The sequence below is a fragment of the Sorex fumeus genome, unplaced genomic scaffold (genome assembly GCF_029834395.1).
Source record: "Sorex fumeus unplaced genomic scaffold, SorFum_2.1 ptg000047l, whole genome shotgun sequence".
In the NCBI taxonomy this organism is placed as follows: domain Eukaryota; kingdom Metazoa; phylum Chordata; class Mammalia; order Eulipotyphla; family Soricidae; genus Sorex; species Sorex fumeus.
Window position 1 is genome coordinate 43,633,652 of NW_026606104.1, and position 12,497 is coordinate 43,646,148.

Genomic DNA, 12,497 nt, shown 5'->3' on the forward strand with positions numbered 1-12,497 from the left:
CACACTCCCGGCTCATACCTGCTGTCCACAAGGCTCCCATGTGGCCGCCATCTTTCTTTCCAGAGAGGAGAGGGCGAATGGGGCAACACCCTTTCCCCTCCGGCAGACTTGATGGCCTGGATCAATGCATAGTCCGTTCACTTTTCTGCTCCAAGCTGCTGGGTTCTGCATTAAGTCCTTGTGCTTCTGGGGCCGTGGCCGTGCTGGAGAGCCGCTCGCGGGGGGCAACTGGTGACCTCGGTAGGGCGTGAAGGACGGACCAGAACCCCCCCCTTCCCATGAGGTTTTAGTCGCCCCCACACCCCCGGCTCATACCTGCTGTCCACAAGGCTCCCATGTGGCCGCCATCTTTCTTTCCAGAGGGAGGAGGGCGGAAGGGAGCAACACCCTTTCCCCTCTGGGCAGAAATGATTGCCTGGATTAACGCATAGTCCTTTCACTTTTCTGCTCCAAGCTGCTGGGTTCTGCATTAGGTCATTGTGCTTCTGGGGCTGTGGCCGTGCTGGAGAGCCGCTCGTGGGGGCAACTGGTGGCCTCGGTAGGGCATGAAGGGCGGACCGAAACGCCCCCCTTCCCATGAGGTTTTAGTCGCCCCCACACTCCCGGCTCATACCTTTGGCTGACTTATTTTAATTCTTCAGTTTCAGTCTGTTTCAGTGAAGCTTCTCAGGGCTACCTTTACCTAAAATCCTCCATTAGTATCTATTATAATACTCTATTTTACTCTCTAACATTTCAGTCTTGTAATATTTTATTTCTGTGTTTATTATCTACCATGTCACTGAATTACATGGCACAGAGCAGGTTGGTACTCAAATTTGCTGAGTACTAAATTGCTAACTCAATACTGGGCAGTACCATAGTGTTAAACATTTAATACAACAAAACCTTACAGAGAACCTACTGTTCACAAGATTTCATGTAATAGACAGATAGATAGACAGAGATAAAGATATACTTGAGGTAAGGGAATATATAGCACAGTAAAAATTAAATTAAAAAAATTTTAAACTCTCCACAGACTACTGAAAACAGCATATAAATGTGATTTAAGAAGCCCATTCCCCCCCCCCCCGAGAATTCACTTAGAAAGAGAAATGAGAGTTCTAATACAGACCCTTCTTTAAAGATGCAAAAACAAACACCCCCTCCCCCACCAATCCCTAGAGACTGATGCTCTAACCTATCACAAGCAATATTTTTAAGAATTATCTAGAAAAACACTAGTGAAATCTTCCTAGTTTGTAGGTGACTCTATGGCAACAGGTAGAAGCATGATGGTACGAATTTGTGCGTCAAAAAATATTAAGAATAGCTTCTCTGTAGGCCAAAATACGGTAATGCAGTCATGGAAAAAAGTCCAACTACAATTATCAGATGATGAGCTCTAAAGCTACCTGTTACAAGAGAAGAGTTTCAGAGTTCCTGGACTATATCATGAATACAGTTACAAAAAAGCAAGAAAATACTGGCTGTTTCTGTGAAAGCTCTGGAAACACAGAACACATTATCCTACCCTTGTACAAACCAAAGTGTATCTGTACCTAGAATAGAATGTGCAGTTGTGGTTATCATAGCACCAAAAAGGTAAAATAGAAGGCCCAGAAAGGTATACAAAAAAGACCAAAAAGACAGAGGTTTCTATGGGAGTCTAGATTTTAAAAATAAATAAATAATAGCTGTGGGGCAGGGGATGTGGCTCAGTGGTAGGGTACCTGCCTTACATGTGTAAGGCCCTGGGTTCCATCCCCAGCCCCACAAACATGAAATGTTAATAATAAAGGTTTTTTCTCTATAAAGAACACTTTACTATGAAACAAAAGATAAAATGGGGTAAATACAAATTTTCTCTCAAATCTTAAAATGTTAAAAAGCAGGGGGGCCTAAGTGATAGTACAGTGAGTAGGGTATTTGCCTTGCACATAGCCAACCCGGGTTCCATCTCCAGTAGCTCATATAGTTCAACACCACAAGGCGTAATTCCTGAGTGCAAAGGAAGAAGGAAGCCCTGAGCACAGATAAGTATACTCCCATCCCCCAAAGGACCACCAAAAAAAAACTGAGGTTGAGGCCAAGTAAATAGCTCAAAGGGCTGGAACACATGCTCTGCATATGGAAGGTCCAGGTTCAATCCCTAGCATCGACCCCCAAGCATTGAGTCTGGCCCAAAAGCAAACACAGAAATAAAAAACTGAAGCTAGGAGATAGATGGTAAGAGCCACTGCCCAAGCTACATACAATGCTATTATAATGAAGGGGTCTATATCTAAACCCAAATGGTCTCAATCCCAGAATCTGTATACTCAGAGCCGGAGAACTATACTGCCTCCTACTCTGTAACAAAGGCTGCATATTAGGTATGTAAGAATGAGGCAAGTAATAAAGAAGTATATAGTAAGCATTGAAAAAATGTTGTCAGATGAGGCCAACTCAGCAAAGGTGACTAACAGCTAGTTATTCAGATTTAGAATGGCCTCAAGCACGAACAATGAAATAATAAGAACTAATTAATGAGGATGTGACAAACCTAATAAAGAAGGGGAAACCCGGACTATAATAAATACAGTTAATACTGCACTGCATACTTGAAAGTTGCAGAGAGTAGGTTTAAAAAATTCTCATTGAAAAAAAAACTTGTAACAATGTACAAAAGAAGATGCTAGATTTAATGTGATGAAAAACTCAAAGTACAATCATGAATTACTGTTATAAACCTAAAACTAAAGCTGTATGTCAATTATAACCTCAAATTATAAAAGGGGAAAGCTTAAAAACCCCAACTTACAGTCTTAGCTAATGAATTAAAAACAAACAAACAAAAAACAGAGAAAAAGATCAAAATGCTCAATGGTGAGATCCTGGAATGACAGTCTCTACTTAATAATTCTGAAAATGTGTAGGGTTTTATTTGGTTAGGGGGTGGGGGAGACACATCCAGCAATGCTCAGGGAGTTACTCCTGACAGTGCTCAGGGAACCATATGCAATGCCAAGGATTGAACTCAGGTTGGCCACATGCAAGGCAAGTGCCCTACCTGCTGCACTATCAATTTGGCCCCTTGGGTTGTTTTGTTTTCTGGTTTTTTTTTGGGGGGGGGGCTACACCAGTGTTCCTCAGAGTTTACTCCTAGCTCTGTACTCAGGAATCATTTCCTGTCGTGCTTGGGTGACCATATGGGATGCCAGGGATATAACCCGGGTGGCCCATTTACAAGGCAAAAGCCCTACCCACTATACTATCACTCTGGCTCCTTGGTTTTTCGTTTGTTTGTTTGCTTGTTTGTTTTTACTTTCGTGGGTCACACCCACGATCACAGGGGTTACTCCTGGCTCTGCACTCAGAATTACTCCTGGCAGTGCTCGGGGGACCATATAGGATACTGAGAATCAAACCCAGGTCGGCCGCGTGCAAGGCAAACACCCTACCCACTGTGCACCACTCCAGCCCCCTTATTTGTTTTTTAAAAAGCATCTGGGTCTCAAAAGGAAGCCTAAAGGGTTGGAGTGCATGCTTTGCATATAAGAAACCAAGTATGTTTGTTTTAATTCTTTTATTTTTATTTATTTATTGGTGGCCAGCAGGGACTATTCCTGGCTCTGTGCTCAGAGATCACTCCTGGGGGATTTCTAGGGGAACCATATGCACAACATGGGGGATGGAGCCAGCGTCAGGCAGATGAAAAACAAGCATCTCACCAATCCAAGACTTGAATTTGGTCCCCAGCACCAAGTATCCCCAGAGCACTGATGGGAGCAGCCTGGAGCACTAAACCAGGAATAACACCCTGGTTATCACAGGTATGGCCCCCAAACAAAAAAGTAAATAGTACCAGTGGATATAAGGATCAGAGTACAAAGGTTAAGAGACTTCCCTAGCATAAAGGTTTAGCTGTGACTGGTTCAAATCAAGATATGGTCCCCTGTGTACTACCAAGCATGACTCCTAAGCACAGAGCCAAGTGTGGCCCCTCAGCACTGCAGGATGAGGCTCAAAAATAAATAACAGAAAAGGCAGAAATAAAACCAAATCTGGAGAGGGACTGTGGAATGAGGCTCAGTGATAAAGCTTTGCAAGTGTGAGGCACTGGGTTCCACAAAGGCACTATTTTTTTTTTAATTCTGAGGAAATGCTTTGTTCTTTTTTTTTTTAATAACTGCTCCTTTATTTTTGTGGGGGTTGGGCCACACCTGGCGGTGCTTAGGGCTTACTCCTGGTCCGCACTCAGAGGTCACTCCTCATGATTCCCAAGTACAGGGAATCAAACCCAAGGGAGCCACCTGCACTGGAGCACCTTATGCACCACTCTCCAGCACTGTTCCATCCTTTATTTACTTCTCAGTTAGTGATTTGCTGCAATGACTATATACTATTTTGTAAGTGCAATGAGATTCATAAAAAATAAATCAGCCAGAGAAATAGCACAACAGGCTGAAGCACACGCTGTGTATGAGAGAGGCCCAATTAGATCCAGACACCTCCAGGAGTGACCCTGCAGCACCGAGCCAGTAGTAACCCACAGGTGTGGCCCGATTCCCCCCTCCCCTGCTAAAAAACGACCCCCGCCCCTTCCTGAGTTCATACTAACACACACATCATCGTGATGAATCTCCATAACTATGAACACAGAACTTCAGACACAAGGAAAGTCATATTAAGAACAAAAAAGGCAAAATTTAGGGGATGGAAAAACAGTACAGCAAGCAGGGAGCTTGCCTTGCAGCTGAACCAGGTTCAATCAACTTCACCCTGTATGGTCCTGTAGGCAGAGCACTGTCAGGAGTGAGCCCTGAGCACAGAAGCAAGAGTGAGCCCTGAGCACAGCTGTGTGGGGGCCAAAAACAAACAAACAAACAACAAAAAAAAAACTACAAATAACTTAAGGAGCTGGAGCAATAGTACAGCAGGTAGGATGCTTGCCTTGCACGTGGCTGACCTGGTTTGGATCGCTGGCTTCCCATATGGTTCCCCAAGCACTGCCTGGAGTAATTCCTGAATGAAGAGACAAGAGTGACCCCTGAGCACTGCCAGGTGTGGCCAAAAGAAAAAGTGAAATTAATATGAAAAGATAAAGTCAAAAATGATGACCTAAAAACAGTGATGACTGAGTAGAGAAGGGGCGTGAGGAAACTCTGAAAAATTAGGTAAATATTCTGTCTCCTTAAGGGCCAGAGAGATGGTTCAAAGTGCTGGGATACATGCTTTGCATGCTGGAGCCCTGGCTTCCATCCCTGGCACCTCATAAGTCTTGAGTACCACCAGGAGAAAAAAACAAACCCATTAAAGAAAGAGGATTCAAACGCCTGCTATTTATTGACTGAGTAACTTTATGGCTATTACTTAAACTCTCCGAGACTGTTTATCTATAAAACGTAGCTACTGAGGCTCTAGAAAGCTCATTAGGCTAAGTACATGCTTTGCATGCAGGAGGTCTGGTTCAATCCCCAGCACCACATGGTGCCCAGAGTACCACCAGAAGCAACCCAAATCACTGAGCCAGGATTAACCCCTGACACTGCCAGGTATGGCCCAAAATAAAACGTAACTACAAACATAATACAATTTATCTCAAGGGTTGGGTACTAAATGCAATGGTACATATCAAGGCAGGAATAATATACTATGCAAATTATTACTCCGTAAATTCTGAAGGAGCTTTAAAAAGTAAAGGGCAGACAGGGCCAGAGCAGTAATAGTACAGTAAGTAGGGCGCATACCTTGTATGTGGCTGAGCTGGGGGTCTAATCCCCGCATCGCATATGGTCCCATGAGCATAGCCAGCAATGATCCCTGAGCACAGAGCCAGAAGTAAGTCCTGAGCATCACCACACACCCGCAAAAAGTAAAGGATAGAGCCACAAACACATTACAAGTCTTCAAGCACTTATTTTGCACTTAGTCAAAACGGTTCCATCCCATGGAACCGTTTTGGCTAAGTGCAAAATAAGGCATCACATGTGTCCCCTTGAGGACTGTCAGCAGTGATCTCTGACAACAGGGCCAAGAGTAAGCCCTGAGCACAGCTGGTAGTAGTCCAACCCCCACCTCCTCCCCCAACCTCCAGCCCCCCAAAAAAGGTAAAGTGAATGTAGAAATTAGTCTTACACTTCTATTTCCATCTTAGCTATCAGGAATGCTATTATCTTTTAGTTTGTTTTTTGGCTATACCAGGCTCAGGGGTCACTCCAAGCATTTTCAGATTAGCAACCAGTATCCAGGATCAAACCCAGGACCCCCCAACATCCAAATCATGCATTCCAGTCTTTTGGGCCATCTCCCCCCAGCCCCACCCAGGACTGCTATTCTTGAAAGTTTATCAGCAATCTACAAAAAAAAAAAACAACCTTATATATGGCTGTCAATTGAGAATAAAGGAACATCCATAGTTACAACTTACAACCTCCTTCTACACACTGACACTGACCTCCCGCTGTTCATCGATTTGCTCGGGAGGGCCCAGTAACATCTCCGTTGTGACAATTGTTACTGACAATTGTTACTGTGTTTGGCATACCAAATACATCACGGGTGGCTTGCCAGGCTTTGCCATGCGGGCGAGGTACTCTCGGTAGCTTGCCGGGCTCTGCCGAGAGGGGCGGAGGAATCAAACTCGGGTCGGCCATGTTGGCCGCTTGCAAGGCAAATGCCCTACCCGCTGTGCTATTGCTCCAGTCCCTTCTACACAGCTAAACACAATTTCTCAAGACATAAATTGAGCTTTTTGCTAGAACAATGCCATAATCAGCAAGGGAAAGATCTCAATTCTAAATGCTTATGAGTCAAAGAACTCTTGTTACTCTACTATGGCAATTACAGAGCTTAAATGTAACTGTAAGTCACATCATGCATGCGCACTTAAGTGCAGATATGTGCACACACATATATATTCACTTGAAAAAAAACTGAGCCACTGTTTCTTCCCAAAAGTGTTCGAATATTCTAAAAAATGAAACTTGATTTTATTCAATTGGAATTCATTAACAAGTAAAAGATTTTCCAATATTTTACCAGAAAAAAAAAGCAGAAAAAGTAGTATCACACAAAAAGTTTAAGTCTTTCGCATAAATCTCAAACTGTTCTTATTAGTAAGTAGAAATAACGATAAAGATGAAATTTTTCTGAGATTCTGCTATATCTGAACATTATTTCCTTTGAAAACATTCCACAATTCTTGCTTCTATTCTTCTCTTTCCTCTAATTCAATTCTGTTTGGCTTCTAAGTTAAGAAGTGTTTTTCATTTGCATAAATGGTAACTATTCTGAGATACCATTCATAACTATACATTTGAATTCCCTAGAGTACCATTCATAACTCAAATGGAACAGAAAAAAAATACACTCATTCAACTTCACTTTAATGGTGACTAAGACATGAATGATTATAATATTATGTCACTGAGGGTTGGCCAAAGCAAAGAGAAGTCCCCAAATGTTGCTACAAACTTGTCATGAATTTATGAATATCTGAGGCATCAAGGACCACTCCCTTGACCAATCTATCATAAAACCATTCATATATACTACTTAGGGGTCAGACAGTACAGGAGTTAAGACACTTCCTGCACATGGCAGATCCTAGTGCTGATCCCTAGCATAACACACAGTGCCCAGAGGTACAAGAAGTGTTCCCCACCACAAAACAACACTGAGTTGGGGCCAGAGTGACAGTACAGCAGCTATGCTGCTTGCCTTGCACACAGCTGACACAGGTTCATTCTCCAGCATCCCCATGTTACCCCAAACCTGCCAGGAGTGATCCCTGAGTGCAGAGCCAGGAGAAAGACCTGAGCACCACAGGCTATGATCCAAAACAAAACAACAAACACTGAGTATAGAGAAACAATCCCTAAAGAGAACCAGGGTTCTTTCAGTTACAAAGTATCCATTTAGGGACATCAAAGGTAAAGCAGCAAGGGTCAGAGAAACGGATAGTGAGTAGAGGGGGATAGTTTGCTAGTGGCAGACCCGGGTTCAATATCCAGCATCCCGTATGGTCCCCAGAGCACCTCAGAAGTAATTTCTAAGTGCAGAGCTAGGAGTACCCCTGAGCACCACCAAGTATGTCCCCCACCCCACAAGGGTCAGGCAGGGGAGAGTAAGAATACAGCACGCAGGGTGTTTGTCTTGCATGCAGCTGACCTGGGTTCAATTCCCAGCACCTCATATGGTCCCTGAGCCTGCCAGGAATGACCCCTGAGCACAGACCCAGAAGCACTGACAAGTGTGGCCCCAAAACAAATTATATAATTATTTTTTTTTTAAAGGAAGAGGGGAGCCTGGGGCTGGAGTGACAGTACAACAGGTAGGACATGTGCCTTGCACACAGTCAACAGGGGTATGATCCTCAACATCCCATGGTCTCCTAAGCACCACCAGACCCGTAAGCACTGCCAGCTGTGACCCAAAAAATCAAAATAAATAAATTAAGAAATAAATAATTAAAAAAATTAAAGGGGGAAGCTGAAGTGGACAGTACAACAAGGGAGGGCGTTGGCCCTGTGTGTGGATGACCCAGGTTCAATCCCTGGCATTCCATGTGGTTCCCCATGCACCACCAGGAGAGATTTCTGAGTGCAGAGCCAGGAGAAGCCCCTGAGCACTGACATGCATTACCCAAAACACTCAAAAATAAAAAATAAATTAATAATAATTTTTAAAGGTGTGTAAGGCAATTTCATAGCTATCACCTCCTATTTCCCTCATTGTTCTTTTTCTTTCCTTCTTTCAGTTCAATTCTGACTTATTGCATAGTCATTGATTTCTTCAGTTAACAAAACACTATAGGACACCAGTCAAATTACAACTTTCCCGTTCTTCCCCAGGCATCACTGATGCCCAGCAGCCCTGACTCTCTCACCCATATAAAAATATTTGCATTTCAGGGACTGTGGAGATAGTACAGTATAGATGGTAAGGTTTCTGTCTTGCCAGGTTCAATCCCTGGCACTACATATGGTACCCTAAGCAGTGCCAGTAGTGATCCTTCAGCGCAGAGCCAGGAGTCAGTCCCAAAGACCATCAGGTGCTCAAAGACCACCATCATCCCCCCAAAAAAGTGTAAGATGGGGCTGGAGTGATAGCACAGCGGGTAGGGCGTTTGCCTTGCACGCGGCCAACCCAGGTTCAATTCCCAGCATCCCATATGGTCCTCTGAGCACCGCCAGGGGTAATTCCTAAGTGCAGAGCCAGGAGTAACCCCTGTGCATCGCTGGGTGTGACCCAAAAGACAAAAAAAAAAAGTGTAAGACAAAGTTACTGTCCTAAAGAGTTTAACTACAGTCACGCTCACAACAGAGTAACTTCGAGTAGGAACTCAGACCACAAATTTATAATCCTTTTGCTTATGAAATAAGTCTTATGTAACAGATCAATGCTTATGAAATAAAAATGAAGCAACTTAGGGCCAAGAACATAGTGCAACAGTTAAGGTGCTTGCCTTGCACACATCAGACTGAGTTTCAGCACCCCATGTGGTCCCCCAAGCACACCAGGAATGATCCCTGAGCACAGAGACATAGTAAGCTCTGAACACAGCTGGATGAGGCTCCGAAACAAAAAGAAAGAGAGCACCGGAATAAAAAAATTGTTACCAGGGGCTGGATGGATATGTGGGTAGGCCACTTACACCAGTGGCCAACTTAGGTTCAATCCCAGCACCCCAAATGATCCACTACGCCCCACCAGGAGTGATAGCTGAACACAAAAGCAGGAGCAAGCCCTGAGAACTGCAAGGTGTGGGCCAAAAACAAAACGAAATTTTTTTCTTTTTGGTTTTTGGTCTTTTTGGCTGTGCTCAGGCTTACTTCTGGTTCTGAGCTTCGTGATCAGTTCTGGAAGGCTCAGGGAACAATGTGGGGCACCCGGAATAAAACTCAGATGTGTGTAAGGCAAGTGCCTTACCTGCTGTACCATCTCTCTAGCCCCTAAAATGTTTTTATTTGGGAGCTGAAACCATAGTACAATGTGTAGGGCGCTTGCCTTGCTCGTGGCCAAGTGGGGTTTGATCCCCAGCATCATATATGGTCCCCTGAGCATCACCAAAAGTAATTCCTGATTCCAAAACCAGGAGTAACCCCTAAGTGTCACCGCGTATGACCTAGAAATAACAAGTAAATAAATAATATGTTTTCATTTTTATTCATTTTGATTTGGGTAGCACCTGGAGGTGTTCAGGACCTACCCCTAGTTCTGCGTCAAGGATCACTCCTTGTGGGGGCTTGGGAGACCCTCTAGGTTTCTGGGAATCAAACCTGGGTCAGCAACATGCAAGGCAAGCACTCTACCCACTGTAGTATCACTCTAGCCCCTGATTTTTAAAAAAATTATCTCGACATTGAACACTGAACAAATTACAATAAAATTTTTCTATGAAAGCAAAGTCTTGGGAAGGGACAGTCTTAAAGGAGAATTTCACAGTTCTTTCCTTCCTTCCTCCTTCAACTGCTGCCTTTCTCGTTTTAGAACTTCAAACAAAGAAATACATATTGGCTCCACTGCTAAGAAACGCCCTCTTTCTCTGCAACTTCCTCTTCCAATTTTCTCCCCTACCATTGACATATGAAAACAATACCCACGGTGGATCCTGCCATTTTGATTAACCAAAAGCTCTGACGTTTAGAAAAAAATCAAGGACTTCAATTTTAATACCTAATTACCTCCTATCCCAAGTCCATAACCTTTACTCATCAGAGAAGTCAGATAAGAGGGAGAACAAAGAAAGGAACTTAGGTTTAATCAGAGGTGGACTTTTGAACCTTTCACCCCAGGAATCCAAAGACATTTGAGCTAACAAATAGGAAATTCCTCCTGTCCCAAGAAAATGTGGCCTTGGAAGTTATGCAGGCTGGCACCAAGAATCCAGATTCAAGTCTGTATAGGCCACCCAGCCAGAATTCAAACTGAGCGCTCATATTTCTAAGCCACATTCTACAATGTTGAAATGATCCTTTCCAACTCACTGACTGAACAAGAGGGATGGATTTACCATCAACCACCCAGAGATGGAATCTGTCTCCAAATCCCAACACCTGGGAGCACGCACCTCCCCCTATTTTTGGCAAAGCAAACTTTTAAGTGGACAGTAACTCCCCATCCAATCTCCTCCCCACCCCCCCACCCACTCCCAGAGGAAATAATAATAATAATAAATAATAAGTTAGCAAGCAATGCACCTTACTGGGTGACCTTGGGTAAATGACTTAACTCTGAAACTTGAGTTTCCTGATTTGTAAATTCCAACGGGTGGTTGTAAAACTTAAGAATTAATATGGGGGCCGGGAGAGAGAGTACAGTGGGTAGGGCACTTGGCTTGCAAGAGGAAGATCCGGGTTTGATCCACCCCAACCTCCCATCCCCGCATGGAAAGAAAGAAAATATATATATATATATATGACACGTAGTAGGAGCGCCACAAATAAACCCTTCTCTTCCTCCTCCTTTGGTATGAAGAACCTCCCTGCTGGAAATCCTGGAGACCCAGAGACAACTCAAACCCACCTCCTGGAAGCGCTCTCTCCCTCCGACTCTCTTAGTCTTAGTTCTGCAGACCATCCCGTGCTCACTCGCGTGTCACCCGGTCCTCCCGCCGCTGTCCTGCCACGGGCTGACTGGCGGAAGTGGCACAAAGGACACCTGCACTCCCAGAGATAGCCCAGAGATGGAAACTGAGGCGGAAGAACTCAAGCCAAACCAAGGGAACCAACTCGTGCACGGCGGCCTGCAGAAGCCTTCATCTGACAAATGGGGAAACTGAGATCTGGGGAGGGAAGTGACTGGCCCAAGGTCACACGGGAGTTGGTGGTGGCAGGAGGCGAGCCGCGTCGGGCTGGGGCACTTTGGCGGTCTCGGCTACTCGCGGGCCCCGACAGGTCGCGGTGGGCACCGGGAGGTAAGTGGCGAGGAAAGCGCCAGCGCGCGCTGCCCACTCGCCGGCGGGAGGCGCGACCCCCACTCCCGCGGGACCTCGCGCGGCTCGGGAGGGGCGGCCCGGCCCGTCGCCTCTCGGGCCGCCCGCGAGGACTTGTTGCTCACCTGGTCTCGCGCGGTCGCTCGCAGCGACAGAAGGGCCGGCCGGCCGCCCCTCACCGCGCGGGGCGTGATCCCGCGGGCCGCGTCGCGCGCAGCCACACTGCCGGACCCCAGCTCAGCGCGATACGCCCCCAGCCGCGCTCAACCGGCCCGCGTCCGCCATTACGCGAGGCCCCGCCCCGGGACGCGGCCACACCCCGCCGGCTCTCCTGATTGGCTGTCCGCCCCACCCTCCCGGGGTTTCCGCGCTTCCCATTGGCCTAAGCGCCCTGCCAGTTAAGTAAGTACGCAAAAGACGTACTCAAGGGTCCCGTCCGGGGAGCTCCACCCGAGCTACTTCCGCAATCGGAGTAAACAGCGGGAGGCGAACCAACTGAAGTGGGGGCTGAGGCTCAAAGTTAATCAACTACTAAATTCAGCTCGAAAAATCTCCCCCCGAAGAAAGAGTTAAAAATCCACACAAAGTAGATTCA

At 45.6% G+C, this 12,497-nt stretch overlaps 1 protein-coding gene across 1 annotated transcript in view; it reads right to left on the reverse strand.

Moving 5' to 3' along the window:
- The window catches only part of WASF2 (WASP family member 2), an 89,032-nt gene extending 76,830 nt beyond the window's left edge, over positions 1 to 12,202 (reverse strand). The window contains exon 1 of the mRNA XM_056122584.1: positions 12,028 to 12,202. The gene's annotated coding sequence lies outside the window, so the exon portion shown is untranslated. The remainder of the gene's footprint in view (positions 1 to 12,027) is intronic.
- Between the last annotated feature and the right edge of the window lie 295 nt (positions 12,203 to 12,497).